The sequence below is a fragment of the Bubalus bubalis genome, chromosome 17 (genome assembly GCF_019923935.1).
Source record: "Bubalus bubalis isolate 160015118507 breed Murrah chromosome 17, NDDB_SH_1, whole genome shotgun sequence".
Taxonomy (NCBI): Eukaryota; Metazoa; Chordata; class Mammalia; order Artiodactyla; family Bovidae; genus Bubalus; species Bubalus bubalis.
The window spans coordinates 10,771,341-10,795,939 of NC_059173.1; the positions used below are offsets into that span (position 1 = coordinate 10,771,341).

Consider the following 24,599-nt stretch of genomic DNA (forward strand, 5'->3'; position numbering starts at 1 on the left):
TGCTTGTTTTTGCATTCTAGACTAAAATTTTCAAAGTTTACACCAAATTTAATATACTTGCTTAGAAAAATCTCTTATTGGTAAAATGCAAAAATACCTAAGTGCTGAGAAGAATGTCAAAACAACAGGAATTTTGAGACACTTTTGGTGGAAACAGAAATTGGTACACAAACACCTTAAAAAACAATTGGCATTGTCCAAATGAAAAAGCATCGTTTTAGTTCGCAGCAGCTGCTATAACAAATCATCATACTTAGTGGCTTAAAACAACAGATATTTATTTTCTTACAGTTCTGGAGGCCAGAAGTCCAAAATCAGTATCAGTGGGCCAAATTCAAGGTGTTGGCAGAGCCGAACTCCATCCAGAGGCTCAGGGAAACTGTGTGTCTCTTGGTTCCTCCACCTCTGGCTGGCCGCTGGTGCCCTCAGCTGTGGCTACATCACTTCAGTTTCTGTCTCTGTGATTACATGGCTTTCTCCACTTGTACTCCGAGGAATCTCCATCAGCCTTTCCTTTATTAAGGACATCTGTGATTGTGTTCATGGCCCTCCTGATAATCTAGGATAATCTCCCCAGCTCAAGATCTTTAACTTAATCACATCTGCAAAGATCCTCTTTCCACATAAGATAACATTTACAGGCTCCAGGCATTAGGATCTGATATCTTTGGGAGCCATCCTTCAGCCTGCTCCACAGATAGAGCCTAGAATACAGCCATCCACTCCTGGGTAATTCCCTGCAGAAACTCTTGCACATGAACACCAGATGACAAGTACAAGAAGAGTCACAGAACCGTTGTTTACAGCCACAACAAAACTGGAAACCACTCAAACATTCAGCAACAAAATGGACACACTGTGATGTATTCATATAATTACACATCAGTGAAAATAAAAGTACAGCTACACACAGAGACATGAAGAATCCCAGAACACATGTAGGACAGAAAAAAGAGCAAGTCACAAAAAACATATTATGGCATACTACATTTATATAATAAGGTCTTAAAACACACAAAACTGAGCTCTGTAATGTTTAGAGTTGTGTGCATAATATGAGAAAACAATAATGAAGAGCAAACACAAAATTCAGGACAGTGCTTCCTATGTGGGAGAGATGGAGGGTTGGATGGTACAGCATTGCAGGGGTCTTTAAAGGTATTGGTCAGGACCCACTTCTTAATTGGGTGGTGGAAAAACAGAATACATATTTTAAAAAATTATTTTATGTATAGATTCAAAGTTATACTTATGTATACCTCACATATATACTATTTGACTTCATAATAAATTTAATAATAAAAAATGCAATTCCCACTGATTATTCTAGCTCTGAAAAGCAGATCAAGATCATTATCCCCACCGCTGATAAGCACTTAGTGACACTGCAGATACACTGTCACTGTACAGGATTGTATTTCCAGTATAAGGTGTGAGGAGCCCAAGCAGTTCACATTTGTAGGAACAGAGTGAGCTGGTGGCACAAGCTAAATGTTGGGTGATGCTGCCATTGGCTTTGCCTCCTGGAAGAGCTTCTGATTGTCCAGGGACACGAACGCCTAGAGCAGAGACTCTCTGTGACTCCCAGGGGACGTTTGGCAATGACTAGGAATATTTTTGGTTGTCACAAGTATAGAAACTGACATCTACTGAGTAGAGGCCAGGGACGCTGCTAAACATCATATAATGTACAGAGAAGCCCCCACAATAGAGAGTTATCTGGCTGAGGCTGAAAAACCCTGCTCTATAGTAAACACTTGATTGAATGTATGCCTAACTAATTGTAATTAGTTAGTAGCCTAACTAACTACTGCCACCTGACATTAAGTTTGACGAACAACTTCCCATTAGGGAAACAGTCTGGTTTGCAAAATTTGTCAATCCTGAGTTGTGCATTGGAGGGATTCTAATATGCTCAATTAAAATTAAGTTCTATAGATACTGTTACCAGAGGGATTCTGATAGACTGTAAACTTCTTGAGGGTGCACACTTAGATTCATTCCTCTTTTCATCCTCTGCACTTAAATCTCAGCATGTTTTGATGGCTTCCCCTGAAATAAAGCACTGAGCAAAGCACTTGGCAGGTAGAAAGCACACAATAACATTGCCTGTGTGCTCAGTCGCTCAGTCATGTCTGACTCTTCACCACCCCGTGGACTGTAGCCCACCAGGCTCCTCTGTCCATGGGATTCCCCAGGCAAGAATACTGCAGCGGGCTGCCACTCCCTTCTCCAGGGGATCTTACCCACCCAGGAATCGAACCTGTGCGTCCTGCATTGCAGGCAGATTCTTTACTGCTGAGCCTTCAGGGAAGCCCCTTAAATAACATTCAGTTCAGTTCAGTTCAGTCCCTCAATTGTGTCCAACTCTTTGCGACCCCATGAATCGCAGCACGCCAGGCCTCCCTGTCCTCACCAACTCCCGGAGTTCACGCAGACTCATATCCATCGAGTTGGTGATGCCATCCAGCCATCTCATCCTCTGTCGTCCCCTTCTCCTCCTGCCCCCAATCCCTCCCAGCATCAGAGTCTTTTCCAATGAGTCAACTCTTCGCATGAGGTGGCCAAAGTACTGGAGTTTCAGCTTTAGCATCATTCCTTCCAAAGAACACACAGGACTGATCTCCTTCTTTGAGGAGGTGACATTCTATGTAAGACCTAAATGATGGGAAAGAGCCAGGCACACACAGGAGGATCTAGGGACAGGGTGTTCCAGCAAAGGTTTTAGAACCAGTTCAGTTCAGTCGCTCAGTCGTGTCCGACTCTGCGACCCCATGCATCGCAACACGCCAGGCCTCCCTGTCCATCATCAACTCCTGGAGTTCACTCAGACTCACGTCCATCGAGTCAGTGATGCCATCCAGCCATCTCATCCTCTGTTGTCCCCTTCTCCTCTTGCCCCCAATCCGTCCCAGCATCAGAGTCTTTTCCAATGAGTCAACTCTTCCCATGAGGTAGCCAAAGTACTGGAGTTTCAGCTTCAGCATCATTCCTTCCAAAGAAATCCCAGGGCTGACCTCCTTCAGAATGGACTGGTTGGATCTCCTTGCAGTCCAAGGGACTCTCAAGAGTCTTCTCCAACACCACAGTTCAAAAGCATCAATTCTTCGGCGCTCAGCTTTCTTCACAGTCCAGCTCTCACATCCATACATGACCACTGGAAAAACCATAGCCTTGACTAGATGGACCTTTGTTGGCAAAGTAATATGTCTGTTTTTCAATATGCTATCTGCTGCTGCTGCTGCTAAGTCACTTCAGTCATGTCCGACTCTGTGTGACCCCATAGATGGCAGCCCATAAGGCTCCCCTGTCCCTGGGATTCTCCAGGCAAGAACACTGGAATGGGTTGCCATTTCCTTCTCCAATGCATGAAAGTGAAAAGTGAAAGTGAAGTCGCTTAGTCGTGTCCGACTCCCAGCGACCCCACAGACGGCAGCCCACCCAGCTCCTCCATCCATGGGATTTTCCAGGCAAGAGTACTGGAGTCGGGTGCCATTGCCTTCTCAGAATATGCTATATAGGTTGGTCATAATTTTCCTTCCAAGGAGTAAGCGTCTTTTAATTTCATGGCTGCAGTCACCATCTGCAGTGATTTTGGAGCCCAGAAAAATAAAGTCTGACACTGTTTCCACTGTTTCCCCATCTATTTCCCATGAAGTGATGGGACCGGATGCCATGATCTTCGTTTTCTGAATGTTGAGCTTTAAGCCAACTTTTTCACTCTCCTCTTTCACTTTCATCAAGAGGCTTTTTAGTTCCTCTTCACTTTCTGCCATAAGGGTGGTGTCATCTGCATATCTGAGGTTACTGATATTTCTCCCGGCAATCCTGATTCCAGCTTGTGCTTCTTCCAGCCCAACATTTCTCATGATGTACTCTGCATAGAAGTTAAATAAGCAGGGTGACAATATACAGCCTTGACGTACTCCTTTTACTATTTGGAACCAGTCTGTTGTTCCATGTCCAGCTCTAACTGTTGCTTCCTGACCTGCATATAGATTTCTCAAGAGGCAGGTCAGGTGGTCTGGTATTCCCATCTCTTGCAGAATTTTCCACAGTTTATTGTGATCCACACAGTCAAAGGCTTTGGCATAGTCAATAAAGCAGATATAGATGTTTTTCTGGAACTCTCTTGCTTTTTCCATGATCTAGCATATGTTGGCAATTTGATCTCTGGTTCCTCTGCATTTTCTAAAACCAGCTTGAACATCTGGAAGTTCACGGTTCATGTATTGCTGAAGCCTGGCTTGGAGAAGTTTGAGCATTACTTTACTAGTGTGAGATGAGTGCAATTGTGCAGTAGTTTGAGCATTCTTTGGCATTGCCTTTCTTCGGGATTGGAATGAAAACTGACCTTTTCCAGTCCTTAACATTAGTTCATATTAATTGAAAAAAAAATGTTTTTCTCTGTCAATACGGATTACAACTTTGTCTATTCTGTTCCTTAATGTATCCCAAGCACCAGAGAACCTGGCAGGTAACAGGTGCTCAATAAATATTTACTGAGGAGCAAATGACTAAAGATGCTACCCAAGAGTGCACATAAGTGCCCCTCAAACAAAACATGCAGAAGGAAATGGCAACCCACTCCAGTATTCTTGCCTGGAGAATCCCAGGGACAGAGGAGCCTGGTGGGCTGCCATCTATGGGGTCGCACAGAGTCAGACACGACTGAAGCAACTTAGCAGCAGCAGTAGCAGCAGCTCTTAGTTGCAGCCCGTGGGGTCTTTAGTTGTGGCATGTGGGATTTAGTTCCCTGACCAGGGATCAATCCCAGGCCCTCAGATTGGGAATTCGGAGTCGCAGCCACAGAGAAGTCCCCAGGCTTCTAATGAGACTCCTGACCTCATCTTCCTCTAGTCAACATGAACAAAGAAGCTAAAATCAGTCATCCATATTTTGATTGTAAGACCAGAGATGTTAATTTCTAGATCTGTAGCCTGTAATTGTTTGGCTGAGTTAGGTAAAAACATGAACAGGCAACCCAGCAACTATTCAAAAATGACCAATGACCATGGCTGACCACTAAGTACATCTAAGAAAATGAGAAATATTGCATCTTCTATGCCATTGAATTGTGCCCTTCTCATCAATTCCTGCTCACAGCTGTGTCTGACTAATTAGAACTGCCTGGAAACCTTGTCTATCACTTTACTGGTTATTTCTTCTACTAACTCAAAAGACCCCACTTTAGAATTCAAATCCATCTGTCTCTCTCGGTCTACAAAGAACAAATGTTCAGAAAAACTATCCAACTAGCTAAAATTAAATGTACCTTTTGTAGCTAAGACTTAATATGTTGTTGGGGACAGGAAGCAATAAATCTATAATACACGAATAAATCTATAGATAAAAAGGTGACACAAAGCTTAACTATATTACTTATTCAACTCCTATCTTAGCAAAACAGAGATAAATCCAGAAACTTATGGGTAAAAAAGGTTTGTCTAAAGGCAACTTTCTGGAGAAATGAATTCTTGTCAAACGCTGCTCTTCCAAAATAACTACATAGGGCTATCAACTCCAAAGGTCTGCTCATCCATTTTCCTCTCATCTGAACATTCGAAAACCTAAATAGGCTCAAAATCTATAGCTTTACTCTTGAGATCTGAAAAACAGATGATTCATTGCTGAGCTACTGGGTCCTGTCCCATGATTAGGGGAAAAAAATGCACTTTATGGTCTCTATCTGGAACCTATACCTTCAAATTTCTAAGAGTTTTATAAATTATGACAGCAAAATACATAAAATTCCCCCTCTTAATGCAGATTTTACTTCACTTCTGAGTTACAGAGTCCTTCCCTAGGTATGATAAAGGAGGAACACATGAAAAAGACCTATTTCATTATGGATTTTAACTGTGAGACTGTAGATTGATTTTTGCTGCCCAAACCACATATACCAAACTATTCCATGTTATACCTATGTCCTTAAAACATCACAAAATGTCTAAAGTCCAAGTTTCTCTTTGCAGTACAGTTTTTTACCAAAGAAATCCTCTCTCTAGTAAGTAATGCAACAGACAACAAAATGAAACATTAAACATTTTACATTTTGGAAATTTATTTGAAAAACACTACAATTTACCACATCAATGTATATTTAACTTACAACACTCTGTACCCAGGAATTACAGCTCCTTCTTTTTCTTCAAAATCATATAAGTGCAATTTTAGAATTTCACTAAAACTCTTAAAACTACAGACAAAATCACTTCCAAAGAAATGTCATTTTTTTTCATTGCACAGGAAATATGCTGCAACAAATTTAACAGAAAATAAATTTCCACCAACTAGGTTAAAAATATTTTTTTACATAGATTTATTGTACAGGGGTTCAACTAGCATGAGCATATAGGTTGTTAATGATACTGATATTATCTCTAAACTATACTTCAAAATTTTTTATAATATTGCTACTTTGACAAATACTAATGAATTCCATTTATAAATAAATAAACCCACATTCTTCAAATTCATTCAACAAACTTTATTTCTGATGTGGCTTCTCATGTACAAAGTACTGATAAGCACTGTGAGGATTCAGAAACATTTGGAGATATAAAGACATTAAGCATTGTACTGGAGAAAAATTGGAATCAATCTGAAATGTCTATCAGCAAGAGAAGGGCTAAATAATCTCTGAAGAAGTTTAAAAGAATGAGGCTGAGAAAGTCATATAAATAAATAAGCAATTTGTATATATATATAATTATATACAATTCATATGAATTATGTAAAATAGTTATATATAATCCATGCCATATATATACACAGGTCATATATAATTATATATAACTCATGCTGCTGCTGCTGCTGCTAAGTCGCTTTAGTCGTGTCCGACTCTGTGCGACCCAATAGACTGCAGCCCATCAGGCTCCCCTGTCCCCGGGATTCTCCAGGCAAGAAGTTCATATTCATATATATAATTCAAATACACACATATGAATCAAGCTCTAAGATATACTGAGTATAAAAAATACAAGTTGCAAAAACATGCATATAACAACACTGATACGAAAAAAAAAGGACAATACTACATATCTTCTATAGGCAGCATCTACAGGCTCTGTGAGCAAATAAGCCAAGAGCTGAGATGAACATACTTGGAAGAGACCAATTAGGGTGAGGGACAACGGAATGGGATTTGAATAGGGCAGAGTGTGAACCCTCAGTATCTCTCCCAAGAATTCCTCAAGCAAGCTTGCAGATCACTTAAATTTTTGTAATAACTGATTTCCATTTACTTAGAACTGTTACTCTTGGGAAAACTCAAAATTTTAACTCCAAAGCATTTCCAACTCTTAATGGCTTCAAGGAGAAAAATCAACCACCACAGAAGTATCCTACAATGTCCTGTTTTAGTGAAACAACCAAAGCTGTAAACCAAAAACTGCAGGGGTGTTATAATTGGCTCAGTGATTTCCGGAACAACTTGGATGAGTGTTCAGCATAAAGAACACGGCCTGGTAAACAGCCACACTGTGAGAAACTAAACAAAGCGGCAATGTCTCTGTTCAAAATACAAATTCCAAAACTAGCTTCACTCAGAGTTCATAAAAAGCTCAACAAAGCAGAGGCACAAGGGTACTAACAAAAAAGTAAGGAGACTGGAAACAAAAATGGCTGTAGGTCTCTGAACTATCTTGAGTTTTCTTATTGCATACAAAATGTTTGGATTAAGAAAAAAAATCATGATCAAACAATACAAAAACAATAAACAAGGCTCTAAACCGTATCTATAAGAACAACCAAAAACTAACCAACCAGAATAAAGAAAGAAACACAAACATAAATAGCAAAATAAGCAATTTGAGAACAATAAAGTATTTTACAACAGAAAATTCCTCGTTATATATTAATCACATTATAACACTTGCCTACAAAGACTGGAAATAAATTCATCAAATTATGGAGTACATTTATATTCCTTTTGCTTTTTCAAATTTTCCCCAGAGAACATGCATTACATTTATAAGAATTACTTTATTTTTAAAGATTTCTTCATTTTTAAAAATTGAAGTATAGTTGATTTACAATGTTGTGTTAATTTCTGCTGCACAGTAAAATGATTCAGTTATATGTTTGTGTGTGTGTATATACATTCTTTTTTCCTATTCTTTCTCATTATGGCTTATCATAGGATATTGAATATAGTTCCCTATAAGAAGTTATTTTAGAAAGAGTACAAAGCAAATGTCTTTCCAAAAGGCACTAGAAAACTGTAGTTCAGGAGCTCACAGAATGGAACTGTTTAGTAGTGAGGGAACTACATTTACAAAATTTACCAAATGTTTATGTGCCAGAAGCTGTGCCAAGAAAGTTCCATTCACCATGGTTCTTAATCTGAAAATCATAGCATGAGGTGGGTAAGCAATAGTGCTGTTAAGTAGTGCAACAGCTCCTCTAGGTAAGAAAATGACTGCTTTGGAAGAAAGGGACAAATTGGGAATTTGGAATGAACAAATACACATTACTATATTTAAAACAGATCAACAACAAGGACCAACTATACAGCACAGGGAACTATATTCAATACCTTGTAATAACCTATATAAGATTATAATGGAAAAGAGTCTGAAAAAGAGTGTATATAAAAAATATATAACTGAATTCACTTTGCTATACACCTGCAATAGTGTAAATCAACCAATAGGAAATGGCTGGTTTACCAGGTTAAAGCAATGACCAAAATCACTTCACTAGTAAACGGTGAACTTGGATTAAAAGGTAGTCTGTAAACTCAAGTCCACATTCTGAACCACACCACCAGTATTTCCACACATGTTCAGAATAATCTTGAACACTAGTTTAAAAAACATGCTCCCCTACACCTTCTAACATGGACCTGGAAATCTCTATATTTAACAGGTGTCTCAGTAATTCTTACAAGCTATAACTTGGAAGATCTGTCCATCCTCTGCTATCACCCAAACTTTTTGTTTAGGATGAAGCTTATTGCCGCATACAAACTGGCCCTAGTTGGTATGAACTGTTTAAATGTCAGATACTATATTCTGCAAAACAGAAAAGAAAACCAGGACAATCTATGGTTGAAGTCACCCTTGGATTTCCAAAGAGAGCAAAAGACTATATAACACAAAGCAGGAGACACAGCTTTTGTATTGAGGCTGTCATAGATCCTGAATTTCTACAACCTCCACAATTGCTCTGATGAGAGTCACTGTCAGCTTGTTTTCCCGAACCACAAACTGGGGAAATCATGGTTGAGGAAAGGAGGAAGGAGCAGGAGAATGAGTTCAGTGACCTCCCTACTCTGTTACACTCATTTTGAAAATAGGGGAAAATAAGATATGGAATTTCACATTCCTAAATAAGAGATTTCCCAGTAGAAACAGGTTATCAATTCTTGAATTAGTATTCCATCTATACATATATGGGGCTTCCCTGGTGGTTCAGACAGTAAAGAATCCACCTGCAATGCAGGAGACCTGGGTTTGATCCTTGTGTTGGGAAGATCCCCTGGAGAAGGGAATGATCACCCACTCCAGTATTCTTGCCTGGAGAATTACATGGAAAGAGGAGCCTGGAGGGCTACAGTCCATGGGGTCGCAAAATAGTCAGACAAGACTGAGCAACTAACACTTCCATTTTTCACTTTCACGTACATATACACAGGCAATGGTGAGGTCCACCACAAACTGGAAATTGGGAGTTCCTCCTAAAGGCATTCAAATATTTCGTAAAACTCTGCATGCCAAACAAAGCCTATGGGTTGAATCTGACCTTCTGACTACAGTTTGCAATCCTTGTGGGCCCAAATTTCTTCTTACCTCAGTGTCTTTTTCCATAAATACGTATCATTCATTATACTCTGTGTGTGTGTGTGTGTGTGTGTATTCATGGAGAGGACAAATGTTGCATTTAAATTCTTTGTCAATCATACTTCAATAAGCTGAAAAAAACCTCTGATGATAAATGATTTGGCATCTGTCAAGTAGGCTCTTTAAAAAGTGAAACTCAGGATTGGTAATACTAAGTCAGATTAAATAAGGAATTTATTTGCACTTCACTTTCTTACCATTAATCATCAATATGCATATTGATATAAGGAATAATATCAGACCTAGTGGACAGAACTTGGAGCTATGATTTACCACCTTCCTTCTATTCAAACAAAGCCAAAAGACATATCATACTCTTCCTCAGTCACCCTGATTTCCTAACACAGTGATGCTTGGGGCAGAAGGAGAGGGGGCCCCATGGCAGGTGTTAAGAATTGCTGATTTAGAACATAAGGACAGTATGTTGGCCCAAGCTGTGCTTGTGTTCATGCCAATTGCTTGCCATATGAACTATAAACACATTCCATTTATATGGGTGACGTGTAATAGGACAATACACAGAATTCCCTGCTTGAGCTTTTCCAGCCTGTCACTTCCTTGGCTCTGCCAAGTCCTTTCCCCAGGCTTGAGTAGAGATAGTTCACGTCTGAGTTTGGACAAACCATAGAGAGACAAGGGTGGAACACCGTGAACGTAAAGGCTGAATGTTTTCAAAGGCCAAGCTTTGATATTAAGAAATAAAGTAATATAGATAATTACGACTGATTTGCATTGCTGTATGGCAGAAACCAGCACAAACTTGTAAAGCAATTTCCCTCCAATTGAAAAATAAATTAAAAGAAAGAAATAGAAATAAAAAGGTAAATGAAAAAATTAAAAGGGAAAAGAAATAAAGTAGATTAACACTTTAAATAAAGTGGTCTACAAGAGGATGCATTGAGAGGACTATATATTTTATCTGGGTGACCCTAGCCCCTTTCTATTTTTGTCAAAAACCTCTAAAGTAAGATGTAAGGAACTGACCAATTTTAGGGTTGAGAGAAATAAACCTCATCAAGAAGATTCTAGACTGTCTTTGAAATAGGCTTTATGATGCTCCTGCTTGTTTTATCAATCAGAACGATGGATCAAAAACCTAAAATTTACATTCACTAAAATGTTAGAGCATGATCTTATTTTTCAAATGTGCGTGTATGTTTTATGTACATGTGTATATATTATGCGTATATATGGTGGGGGGAGGGAGAGGAGGAACAGGTTCAAAATCCTTAGAGTGGATAAATTATGGTTGACTTCTTTTTTTTTTATTTTCCAAGTTGTGTACAATAAGCACAAATTGCCTTTGAATTGGGGAGATGGGTGGATATGATATCATGGGAAGAACACTTAAAATACAACATCAGGTAAATAAATAAAGCAGGTTACAAAACAAAAAAATGCTTTTACTAACTTAAAAAAATTATAGAGATGCCTAGAATGAAATACCCCAAAATCCACATTTAAAAACTTCTTGCATCATATTTCCATGTCAAATTATTCTACAGTGAAGACTCTAATTGGCAAAAATAAGCCGTGCTTCTTGGGAAAGAAGTCAGGTAAAACATCTAGTTTGGCTTCTCCCTAGTTGAATGAATCTCAACTTCTCTATGCTGAGAACAGATGGCAAAAGAAATTGGTGCAGCACTCAGCTGTGGCAGCACCAATGTGGTGGTCAGCAGGAAGTACTTGATTCTTAATTTTAACCTCTTCCTAGAAACAGTGCCTGGAATGTTACAGAGTAAAACTGGATGAGCCAGTGTAGGAGGATTTTATTTTTGGCAAGGTCTGTGTGCAAAGGAAAAAAAAAAACAAACTGACTAAAGAAACCTACTTAATTCTAGAAAAGCAATAATGTTGAGAATACCTTAAATAATGTTATATCCCTGAAAATTTTTCTATTGGGGGGGGGGCTGGTAATAAATATACAGCATTTTTTATTTTGGTATCAAATGTCTTTTTAGATTTACATCCCCAAATAAACATGCCGTTCTCACAACATGCTGCAAGGAGGAGGTAATGATCATTTCTGAGGAAACAGCATGTGCTACCAGAAAAAAAAAAAAATATTTTGTATAACTTCTTGTTTTGATTTCATTGATTTAGGAAGCAATACTGTCATATCCTCCTAACCTTCTAAGTAGTCTATCATGCAAATTCCAGGCTTTGTTTCTTAGAGGTTTAAAGTGTCTATTTTGTTTTTCTTTATTAAGGATATAAAGCCAAGGAAGAGAACCCCCCAATTTCTCAGTATATTTTTATCTAACAAAATTTTACACTTTACTGTTCTTGGATGAATTCATTTTTCAAAAGAATCCCTCAAGTGTCCCTCAAGTGAATAAGTGAATTTCATTGTCAGAAAATAATCCAATTTTAAAAGGTTAAGGCTGTCAGCAAGACACACCCCTCAGTTTTCACTGTCCACGTGCAATCAGCTCTGATTTATGATGCCAAAGCTCTGGCTGCACATCATACCACCCTTTGCTCTCCTGTTTATTAAGACCTTTACGTGAGAGGGCTGGGTCAGCTCTTTGGGCTAACACAACTAGCCCAGTTAGTTGGAACCAAATACTAAACTGTGGTTCAATCTACATTAAGGGCCTTTTAGTATCCCTAAGAAAGAGCTTCATCCTGTGTCAGAAATCCAACAGAGTGTGAATGGCAGCATAAACCATCACCTTCGTTTTTTAGCTACCTCATTTCCCGTTATAGCCATCAGTTCAGTTCGGGGATTATTTTCTATACTTTGGGGTTATTTTCTATACCTTGCAGATCTGAATGATCTGAACCCAGCTTTCTGTGTAGATGCATCAAGTAACCGGCCCTTGCCCAGCCTATCTGCCTCACTTCATTAGTGTTCACAAAGAATTCAAATCTCTTTGCTTCCAAAGTAAATCAAACTTCCTATGAGGACAGAGGTCCCCAGTGCAGGGAGGGACCAGAAGTCGTCATCAACTAGGACACACTATCGCCTCTCACCAAATATACCAGGGTGGAGTTCATTTACAGTGTCTGTCAGGACACAGATAAGGACACAGCTGGCCCTCCTTCTGCTATCTCAGAATATGGCTCACAACACCACGGAGGTCTCCTCTAGGTAACCAACCTACAGAATCTTTAAATAGTTAAAAAAACAAAACAAAACAGGTGGGAGGTTTAAGAAAGATGACAATTTAAGCAGGTACCCCAAAAAAGACAACTCTGGAGAGTTCTAGACCTATCAGCTACCCATAGGGACAAATGGAGAGATAGAAATGAATCTCATGCTTTAATAAACAGACATTTCTAGAGAAGGGGGTAAAAATGATAGTTTTTAATTTAGCATGTTTAGTTGGTTTTTTCCCCTGTTAAAGCTACAGATAAATCATGAGAGATCATAAGAGAATATTTTTACCTATTTGTATGCTACATGGCCTGACTTAAATTGGGCCAATGCACTTGATTTCATTACCAAGGCCAGCCGTGTGTGCTGACTTTGTAACACAGCTTAACAGAGAAAACACACTTAGTGTGTTAAGAGGCAAAAAGTCTAACCTAAATTATGATAGTCACTAATCTTTCTGTTCCTCAGGTTCCTAGTCTTTAACACAAAGACAGAATGATTCCTATCTAGCAACCACTCAGAAATGTGACTAAACCTGTTTTAATATGCCCATTCTCTCTCATATATTGATGCTTTCATTCAATTTAACAAATAAATATTCAGCAAACATACCATACTGTGGATAATAAGTAGATTGAGTGGCTCTCATTCACAAATGTACATGCAGTTATAGGGAAATTTCTGATTAAGAAGGTTTTTATTTTTTATTTTACAGAATGCCTGGCTCTTAAAATACATCAGGAAATTTAAAATATGTCATGGTTTCCATATGACTTAGAAACAGTAAAATCGTCAATAAACATAAGGCATCTGTTTAGTTTTGGCTACTTGAGGTCCCTTAAAAGTAAAAACATGGAAAAAAGAAAGAAAAACCCAAAATAAGATGACTAGGTACAATCCTTGCTAGCCTAAGATTAGGAGGCCAGCAAGCCAATGGAAAAGCCTAAGAATAAATCAGAAACATCCAACGGAAACCTATGCTAGATGAAATACTGTTACTGAATATTCAGTTCAGTTCAGTCGCTCAGTCATGTCCCACTCTTTGCGACCCCATGAATTGTAGCACACCAGGCCTCCCTGTCCATCACCAACTCCCGGAGTTCACTCAAACTCACGTCCATTGAGTCAGTGATGCCATCCAGCCATCTCATCTTCTGTCATCCCCTTCTCTTCCTGCCCCCAATCCCTCCCAGCATCAGAGTCTTTTCCAATGAGTCAACTCTTCACATGAGCTGGCCAAAGTACTGGAGTTTCAGCTTTAGCATCATTCCTTCCCAAGAATACCCAGGACTGATCTCCTTTAGAATGGACTGGTTGGATCTCCTTGCAGTCCAAGGGACTCTCAAGAGTCTTCTCCAACACCACGGTTCAAAAGCATCAATTCTTCAGCACTCAGCTTTCTTCACAGTCCAACTCTCATATCCATACATGACTACTGGAAAAACCATAACCTTGACTAGACGGACCTTTGTTGGCAAAGTAATGTCTCTGTTTTTGAATATGCTATCTAGGTTGGTCATAACTTTCCTTCTGAGGAGTAAGTGTCTTTTAATTTCATGGCTGCAATCCCCATCTGCAGTGATTTTGGAGCCCAAAAAATAAAGTCTGACACTATTTCCACTGTTTCCCCATCTATTTCCCATGAACTGATGGGACCAGATGCCATGATCTTCGTTTTCTGAATATTAGATTATATAAAAAAGGGAAAGCTTGTAAATAAGTTTTTGAGGGTAGATTTTACTTTGTGAAGTTGATGAGGATGTCATTTTGGGGATTATTTCTGATGGTATAGAAATACATAGTTTCTATATACACAGAAACTATACCTAATGACAAGGCTATATCCAAGCTGGTCTTTCACTTCTTGATTTCTTTCTACTATTTACCTGCATCTATTCAAATAAGACGACAGGATAACAATGAGAAACTGATGAAAGGACAAGAGGAAATGGTAAGGATCATCTGTCATCTAATTATAAGAAATAGAAAGTTCCTAAGCTTTTGGATTATGCTGTGAAATCTGAACAGAATGAGTTATGACCTAAGAAAGAGGAGACAAATGCACTCTTTGAGAACATTTAAAAATTTTATTTATTTATTTTTGGCTGTGCTGGGTCTTCATTGCTACACAGGCTTTTTCTCTAGTTACGGTGAATGGCAGTCTAGTTGCAGTGTGCGGGCTCTCATTGTGGTGGTTTTAGGGCAAATGGCCTTAGGGCACACGGCCTTCAGTAGTTGCTGCACGTGGGCTCAGTAGGGGCAGCTCCCAGGCTCTAGAGCACAGGCCTAACAGTGTGGCGCATGGGCTTAGATGCTCTGCAGCATGTGGGATCTTCCCAGGTCAGGGACTGAACTCAGGTCTCCCACACTGGCAGGTGGATTCTTTACCACTGAGCCACCAGGGAAGAGCCAAGAACATTTAACATCTTGAACTCAAATAGTAAGGCACCAAAATCCTTTCATGATTCCTTGCTTGAGAAACATAATCTACTAGCCAAAGTAATATCCAAGAGCACAATTTGATAAATAAAAATCTAAAGTAATCAAAGACAGCAAGAAGCCAGGGAGCTATGTTGTCCCTTCCAGCCAAGCTTTAAGGCCTCCTAGTTTCTATTTGCTCCAGACAGTCTTTTTCTGTGCTTTTATTTCTTCACGAAGCTTGATGTTTCTTTATGTAAGACCTCTGTTTTTCCTTATTCTGGTCTAAAAGCTTTGTTTAATCTTAACAGAATCCTTTAGAAGTAGAGCTTTTTTGAAAGAAGAAACCTCTATTTCTCTAGTTTATGATATCAAATTGGTTTATCAAAAGACTGGGATTTTTCCCTGCCTTCTTAGAATATTGAAACTCCCATTTCTCTTTTGGAGGTTTAAAAAAAACTTGGGCTATAATATAAAAAACACACAAAGTACTTTCTGACTAGAACTGCATCTTTTATACTTCTATAAAAAAGTAACATTAACGTCCAGTTTGAAGGCTCATTTTTAGATAAACTGGATTGCGGGTGAATTTATTTCAGAAACTGAGAAGGAAGTGACCATCAGTATAACCCTATCAGGACAGGGAAGCTGAAGATTTCTCAGTAAAAGGTTTCCTATCTATTTTACTAACATTTCAAATCCCGGACAGGCAAAAACAAGCTGTAATCACTCAGATATAAAAGCAAGCTGGAGAAGTTGTCTTTAAAAGTCAGTAAAACATTAGCATCACCTAGCCTCCCTCAAGGCTATTTAAAAAAAAAAAAAACTTCTAAGGGAAATAAAAAGGAGGTTGGGAGGAAGAGTGACAACAAGCAGGGAAGGGCACAACCCAGCTCACTGCAGGGCTGAGCCTCATTCAGATCATCTATACTAAAATACCAAGGCCCCATAGGGATATGGCCACGGAGTAACACTTAGTCACAAACAAAATTTTTTCTCTGCTTTATTTAGGCACTTGAAAATACAGGAAGCAAAGGGAAAAACATTTTTTTAACTGTCAATCTGAGTTATAAACACAGAGAGCATAATTCTGATCCTCAAAAACTGAACAGCAGAAACTGGGGCAGAGCAGTGAGGAAACCTTGTCTACAAGAAGAAAACACCAGGATTCCAACAAGTCAGTCGCCAAACGGCTGGAAGCATACTTGTTTTCAGGTTAACAAACGCTGGTGACAAGGATGAAGTCACCAGGGATTTCGTATGAATCAGACTGGGTAGCCCCCTAACGAGCAGCCACCATTAACCAGGTTAAAACAATGCTGACCTCTCTAGCAATATTATCTTTTTGCTTTTGGCTGCGCCACGTGGTTTGTGGGATTGAACCCAGGCACTCGGCTGAGTGAGTGTGGAGTCCTGACCACTGGATCTCCAAGGAGTTCTCTCTAGCAATATTATCTTGACAGCTCTGCAGTTCTCAGGACCAGTATGTGGTTTTGTTACAGTCAAGGAACAACTTAATAACAGGTGAGGGTATCTTACTAGGAACCTTTCTAGGCTAATGAACTTTCCATTAATTTCCATTAATTCCAAACCTGGACTATTTCCTTAAATTCTAAACATGGTACCTGGGAGAATGGGCTTCCCTGGTGATTCAGTGGTAAAGTCCACCTGCCAATGCAGGAGATGCGGGTTTGAGCCCTTGGTCGGGAAGATTCCCTGGAGAAGAAAATGGCAACTCACTCCAGTATTCTTGCTGGGATAATCCTAAAACAGAAGGAGCCTGGTGGGTAACGGTCTCTGTGGGTATATTTGTTGCTTAGTTGTGTCCGACTCTTTGCGACCCCATGGACTGTAGCCCACCGGGCTCCTCTGTCTATGAGATTTCCCAGGCAATAATACTAGAGTGGGTTGCCATCCTCTCCTCCAGGGGATCATTCTGACCCAAGTATTGAACCCAGGTCTCTTGCATTGCAGGCAGATTCTTTACCATCTGAGCCACTGTGGAAGCGTGAGTAACAGTCTATGGGGCCACAAAAGAGTCAGACATGAAGCAGAGTAAACAACAACCTTGGAGAAAAGACTCTCAAATTATTAACCCACTTAGAGACTAGTGTTTTCCAGCTCTGTCATAGAAGAACATATTATACCACTAAAAGAGTTCCAGTTTCTTCTCTTTCATATTTTCCAACACAAAGCTTTTCCTTGAATTTCAACACAACTGTTAACAGAGATAAATTGAGTTATTTAAAAAAACTACAACCAGATCCTTTCATGCATCAAAGCAAAATCCAAAAATAAATTCTAAATTTTGAAAAGTTAGGCTGAAAGAACATTCATTTCCTGTCCTCCTAGGATCTACCTGCTTCTTAGTGACATTACAGAACTATAACTTTTAAAATGTGAAGGGTAATCTTCACCTCATCAGCCAGACGTGTCAAAATGTAACACGTGCTCAACAGGATTAGTAATGGTGGGTTTTTTTCCTGAAGTTCTTCAGCCTGACTCCTAAAAGACACAGAAAGAGAGGAAAACCTGGATGTATCATTCAAACGCTCCTAGTAAAACCATGGAATGACATTTCAAATCTCAAATCATTTTAAGTCCTCACTTCAAAAATACTCTCAAGCATGGTATATGCTGGTTATTTCAAATCCTAGCTCAGTCTCAGACACCATGGATATTAATAATTTGATCTTTTAAAAGAATGAAGTTTTGCCTTTGCACACATGGATGGACTTGGAGGATGAAATAAGTCAGACAGAGAAAGAAAATTCTGTATGGTATCACCTATACATGTAATCTAAAAAAAACAACAACAACAAACTAATGACTAGAACAAAATAGAAGCAGACTCACAGACATAGAGAACAAACTGGTTCCCACTGGGGAGTGGGAAGTGGAAAGGGGCAAAACAGGAGTATGGGATTAATAGGTACAAACTATTATGTAGGGGAAATAAGCTATAAGAATATATTGTACAGTATGGGGAATATAACCAATATTTTATAAGTATAAATAGACTATAACCTTTAAAAACTGTAAATCACTACATCGTACACCTGTATAAAATACTGTACATCAACTACACTTCAATTTTTAAAAACAAAACAAAACAAAACAAAAAAAGACATAACCAGGGGACTCCCTTGGTGGTCCAGTGGTTAAGACTCCATGTTTCCAATACAGGGGGTGTGGGTTCAATCCCTGGTAGGAGAACTAACATCCCACATGCTGCATGGCACAGTCAATAAATTTTTAAAAATAAATTAAAAAAAAAAAAGAAAATTTGAGCCTTGTCCAAATAAAATTGAAACTCAAAACAAAAATATTTGATCTGCCCTACAGAGCAAATATTTATTCTAACATTTAAATAAGCATAAGATTAAGGATGTTCCAAATAGGATTTTTTTAATGTGTCATTCCATTTCATTTTATGGACAAAGATTTATCCTATTACGTTATGTGTATGGTATTACATGGAGGTAGATGGTACTGCCAAGGAAAGAGCAATCCTTTAAGGTTTCTCAACATTCAAATAATTTTTTCAATTTGCCAAAATGAAATCTCATAAATCCAAGGGATTCATTTCTAAGGATTCTTGGTTATAAACAGAATTTTTAAAGGGGTGACATTTGAGGAGAATCACCTGGCTTAGTCATTGACCTTTCTTTATCCTTAAATAGGGAGTGGCAATTTCAAGATCTTGAATAATATGAAAAATGTCCCTCAAACCTGTAAACCAGGGTAAGCTAAGAACCTTTGATACTCTATACTTACTATGTCATATGTAAGCTTAACTACAATTTAATTCAATTAAAAAATCAAGACAAGACTAATTTCAAAAAATAGTCAAGGATTGCTAAAAATAAATATAAAGGCTATCGTATGTGGCATTCAATCGCTTCAAAATGGGAATGCCAAATAATATTATAACTGTGTACTTTCCAAAAGCTGAATGACATGAGAAAACTGACAAAAGCCCCAGTGCTTCTCACTAGATCTTCTCCTTTTATCCAAGAAGATAATATAAGCATACTGCCATGATGTATTCAAATATTTATGGATATGGCTTGCTACCAAAAAGTTTAAGTTCCTTCAACCTTGCTGAGCTAAGGGTTTAGTAGCACATTAAACGTTATAAAGGAACTCCAAGAATCAGTGCAATTATGTATTACAGTTCTACCCTGTATAAATCTCTCTTCAAAGCACAGGCTAAATTTAAATAGGAAAAAAACCTGAATTACTTGTATTTGAAAATAAGCAATGTCAATTTTAATCATCTCATTTCTATAAAGTAATGTTTCATTTATCTACTACTCAGATCTCTAGCATCCTTACCCAAAATAAATGCAAACTTTTACAAAACAAGGAAAAATTTGGTTTTTTGAGAGTCCGCTGCTGCTGCTGCTGCCAAGTCGCTTCAGTCGTGTCCAACTCTGTGCGACCCCATAGACAGCAGCCCATCAGGCTTCCCCGTCCCTTGGGATTCTCCAGGCTAGAACACCGGAGTGGGTTGCCATTTCCTTCTCCAATGCATGAAAGTGAAAAGTGAAAGTGAGGTCGCTCAGTTGTGTCTGACTCTTCGCGACTCCATGGACTGCAGCCCACCAGGCTCCTTCATCCATGGGATTTTCCAGGCAAAAGTACTGGAGTGGGGTGCCATTGCCTACTGTATGCCAAACATTATGTTAGATAATTCTATATCAGTTGCTTCTCAAACTATCTTGGGTGATCCCTGGGTCGGAAAGATTCCCTAGAGAAAGAAACCGCAACCTACTCCAGTATTTTTGCGTGAAAAATCCCAAGGACAGAGGAGCCTGGTGGGCCACAGTCCAAAGGGTTCCAAAGAATCGGACATGACTGAGCACGCATGCACAATGTAGGACAAAAGTTTTGTAACAAAAAGTGAACAAAAGTGAACAAAAAGTGAAAAAAGACACAAAATGCAAGTCCCAAGTTTTATTGTTACAGATATAAAAGTAGTCTAGCAATCTGCTATAAAGTTTCTGAATGTTGATTCTCAGTTTCTGTACTTGCCTTGTTGTTACAGGTAACAGTTCATGTTATGTGGCCCACACGTAAATATGCAACCATTTAATTTTTCAAAGTAATTTTCAGAAGTCTCCAAACTCTTAGTAATAATCACAACAGGCTAAAGGAACTCAGTGTCTCCTGAAAAAAAAAAGCTAGATTACATGATCTCAAGATCCTCTTCAGCCCCACACATCCTATGATTCTGAATGCTGAAGATGTGACATGACCAGCAAATAAAACCCTCACTGCCTAAAGACAGCCAATTCTGTCACAGCCATGGAGTGACTAAATGAGGAAAGGCAGTAAAGCAGGGCACTCAAAGCTGAAGCTCTGGAACAACCCAGAGGGATGGAGTGGGGAGGGAAGTAGGAAGGGGGTTCAGGATGCGGGGACACGTGTGCACCCGTGGCTGATTCATGTCGATGTATAACAAAAACCACCACAAAATGTAAAGTAATTACCCTCCAATTAAAATAAATTCATTTAAAAAAAAGAGGAAAGGCAATAAACAGGGGGGAAGAGTAACCTCAGAAAAAAGGAGTAAGAATTTACTGGGAGGCAGATACTGACAGTGAGATGCAGCTGAATAAGAAGGATAAACACCAACCACAACAGCTTTTATCTGGGAGAATTTGGGTGGGGTGGGGGCGGAGTGAACTCTCCTACAAATTAGTCCCTAAAAATTGGACACTGTAAAAATTAAATCTAAGTCATGAAAAAATAAGCTTAAAATACAACCAAGAAATGGAGTTTGGACAGGTGACAGAATGTTGGCTAGATGTGTGGGTTAATGCCAAAGTCTATTGGCTTAACCACTGGGCTCAACCTTTGTGTCTTCACATCCCCTGAAGACTCCTACATTTAGAAGTCCCAGATCTGTCACTGACTCAGTATACCACCATTCTTTAAATCCCAGAGGGTACCATATTCTGCATAGCCCCATATATTAACATGCATTCTAAAAACAACAGGCAAGAAAAGAGCCATACAACACAGTACTTTATACGCATTTAAAAATCAGTCCTGCGCAAGATATATAGTTGCTTACCATGTAGGTGCCTATCTGACTCCAGCAGCAGGCAGGGAGACATTTTAGCACCAAACAGAAATACTTAGAGCAAGATGAATCTCTAGACCAGAATTTGGGAGAACCGTTCTAGTTCTGGGTAATGCTGTATGTCCCAATTATGTGGAATTACCACACAGTCCTGCAACCAGAGAACCTCTGAACCAGGAAGTCCTCTGTCTCCTTTGCCATGCATGGCACTCAAAGCAGGGGTTTCTATCTCTGCTCTCTAGAACTGTTACACATACAGCTGTTTGTATCTGTTTGAAAGATTCATTGTTTAAGTTGTTTCAAAGTTTTTCCCACTGGTCTGCTATCAGAGCTAAAGCTGCCCTTGGTAATATGGCTATTTTTGTTTTCTAATACGTTTAAGTTTCTACCTTTTTCATACTATAATATTCTCAAAAGTACAACCTCTATCTCCTTTGTGGATTGCTGCCTTGTGGAAGCTAATTTCATCTGAGGGAAGAGCAAAGGCTCTGCAGAACGGACCCACCAGCCTGACCTTGAGGAACACCAGGAGGCCCAGGTGGCTGCAGGGGAGTGAAGGAAAAGAAAGGGAGCATAGTGGGAGCGAAGTCCCAAGGAATCTGCTAGGCACTGGCTTGTATGTGTATTAAATACCTCTGTGGGCACCACTGGCTCCTGCCAGGGAAGAGAGGCTAGGAAGGAGACTTTCCCCTGAACTCCCTTTTGAACCCTAATAATTTTAAGCCATGCGTTGCTTTCCTAAAATTTTTAATAAAGCACCTCAAGAAGTCACAGACTTCACATGTAATTTATATATCACATAATCAAAAACATGAACCTGACTATGCATATAAAAACACACAAGGAAACAATCCTATTAATTGATACCGTTACAGCATAGTTCTGAAGCCTCTCATTCTGACTTATGGTAAATAAATGTAGATGGTCATATATCTGTGTTGAAGCATACTTAAAACAGAAGAATCCCATTATTTATAAAAATAATTTCCCTAATTTTAAAAACCTTTTCAACAGAATTGGCTAAATATCCAACAATTGAGGAATGGGTACATAAATCATTGAATATCCATATAATGAAATACCATGCAGACTGTAATATCTATGCAGGTATTAAAAATTATATTCTCAACAATATTTAAAGTTTTAGAGAAATGCCCCCCAAATAACATCAATGTTAAGTGACAAAGGCAAGATACAAAATGCATATAAAATGAACCTGATTTCTTAAAATATCTCTGAAGTGTACATGCATAGAAAAAATTCTGAAGGGAAATACATGAAATTATAAATTAATCTCATCTCTAGGGCAATATTATTTTCTTCTTTACACTTTTTTTTACATCTTGCAGGTTTTCTAAAATTATAATATTTTAATTTTTTTAATTGTAAGCATTTTATAATATTTTAAATAAAGTATGATTAGTAGCATTATGCTAATTAGTAACTAAATCCTGTAAGATAACTTTTGTGACAGTTCAGTCCTCAAGGCACCACTGCCACTCAATAAAAGCTGATCAATGGTCACAGTTGACTGAAAGCCTGAAAAATAAACAAAAAAAGCCTCTATGTGGAAAAGTTCAAAATAAACACAATAATGCTTAAGTTCACTACCTAACCACAGAACAACTAAGTTAAATAAAAATTCATTCAAATTCATTAAGAGTTTTAGAATTATGAGCAAAGCAAAGTATTGTTAATTAACTCCCTCTAATCTAGCTGTTCTCAGAAATCTCTTGTGAAGTGAAAGTCGCTCAGCATGTCCAACTCTTTGCAACCCCATGGACTGTACAGTCCATGGAATTCTCCAGGCCAGAATACTGGAGTGGGTAGCCTTTTCCCTTTTCCAGGGGATCTTCCCAACCCAGAGATTGAACCCAGGTCTCCATCATTGCAGGTGGATTCTTTACCAGCTGAGCCACAAGGAAAGCCCAAAAATACTGGAGTGGGTAGCCTTTCCCTTCTCCAGGGGATCTTTCTGACCCAGGAATCGAGCTGCGATCTCCTGCACTGCAGATGGATTCTTTACCAACTGAGCTATCAGGGATATCAGGGAAGCCTGGTAGCAGGGAAGAGATTCAGAAACCTCTTGGGAATGCATTATTCCTATGAAAAACTGCATTGTACTCTACACAAAATGAAAGATGTTAACCATCATATTATCCACATTCCAGCATTACCAACATGTATTACAACTGCTGGAATGTGTTCAGTCTTCTTACCTAAAATGCAAAGCACAACCACAATGAAAATTCCTTAAGTCTCACCTGAACTATTACTTCAGTTCATCAAAAATAACTACCTATTCTTATCTTATTCTCTGTTAATGAATTCTTCCTTACCTATGTCCTCAACTCATGATGGTGGTAGTGGTTTAGTTGCTAAATTGTGTCCGACTCTGGCAACCCCATGGACTATGGTCTTCCAGGCCCCTCTCTCCATGGGATTTCCCAGGCAACAGTACTGGAGTGGGTTGCCATTTCCTTCTCCAGGGGATCTTCCTGACTCCAGGATTGAACCTACGTCTCCTGCATTGCAGGTGGTCTCCTACATTGCAGGCAGAGTCTTTACAACTGAGCCACTTTCATTAAATCACACTTTTTCACACATTTCAAATGCACCTTTTAAAATTCAGTTCAATCAATATCCAATTTTAGAGCTGCTGCTATATTAGTAGGTACTTGATGTACAATATGAAATGGCTGTTCTCAGAGCTTATAGTAAGATAACTTTTACATAAAGCAGTGCTACAGAGATACAGAAGAGAGTGTGACTACCTCTAGCCATAGGCATCATGAAAATTTCATGGAGGAGTAGCATTTGATCTGCCCCTTGAAGGATAAAGAGTAGGGTGTCAAAGGTGAAGGTGGGGTACCCCAGGGCAATGGAACCACATGACCCAAGACTGTAGGAGTAAATGTGGTCAATTTATAAAATATGGGGGAAGGCAGGGCAAGTATTAATGATACAAGACTGGAAAGCTAGATGGAGCCAAGACATAGCTATGTTGAATTATTATTTTATTTTGTAGGAAATGGGAAGCTGTTGAAGATTTGAGCAAGGAGGTAACATAACTGTGCTTTAGGAAGATTACTCTGGCAGCCTGTGTAGGCTGTGCTATGTAGTTATTATTTAAAATAGCTGCCAT

At 38.9% G+C, this 24,599-nt stretch overlaps 1 protein-coding gene across 8 annotated transcripts in view; it reads right to left on the reverse strand.

Moving 5' to 3' along the window:
* The window catches only part of HECTD4 (HECT domain E3 ubiquitin protein ligase 4), a 170,685-nt gene that overhangs the window by 130,828 nt on the left and 15,258 nt on the right, over positions 1-24,599 (reverse strand). The window contains exon 1 of one of the 8 annotated variants that reach the window (XM_044930099.2): positions 290-715. The exons of the other annotated variants lie outside the window; for them this stretch is intronic. The gene's annotated coding sequence lies outside the window, so the exon portion shown is untranslated. Of the gene's footprint in view, positions 1-289; positions 716-24,599 lie in introns of those variants that run through there. 8 annotated transcript variants of the gene reach the window in all.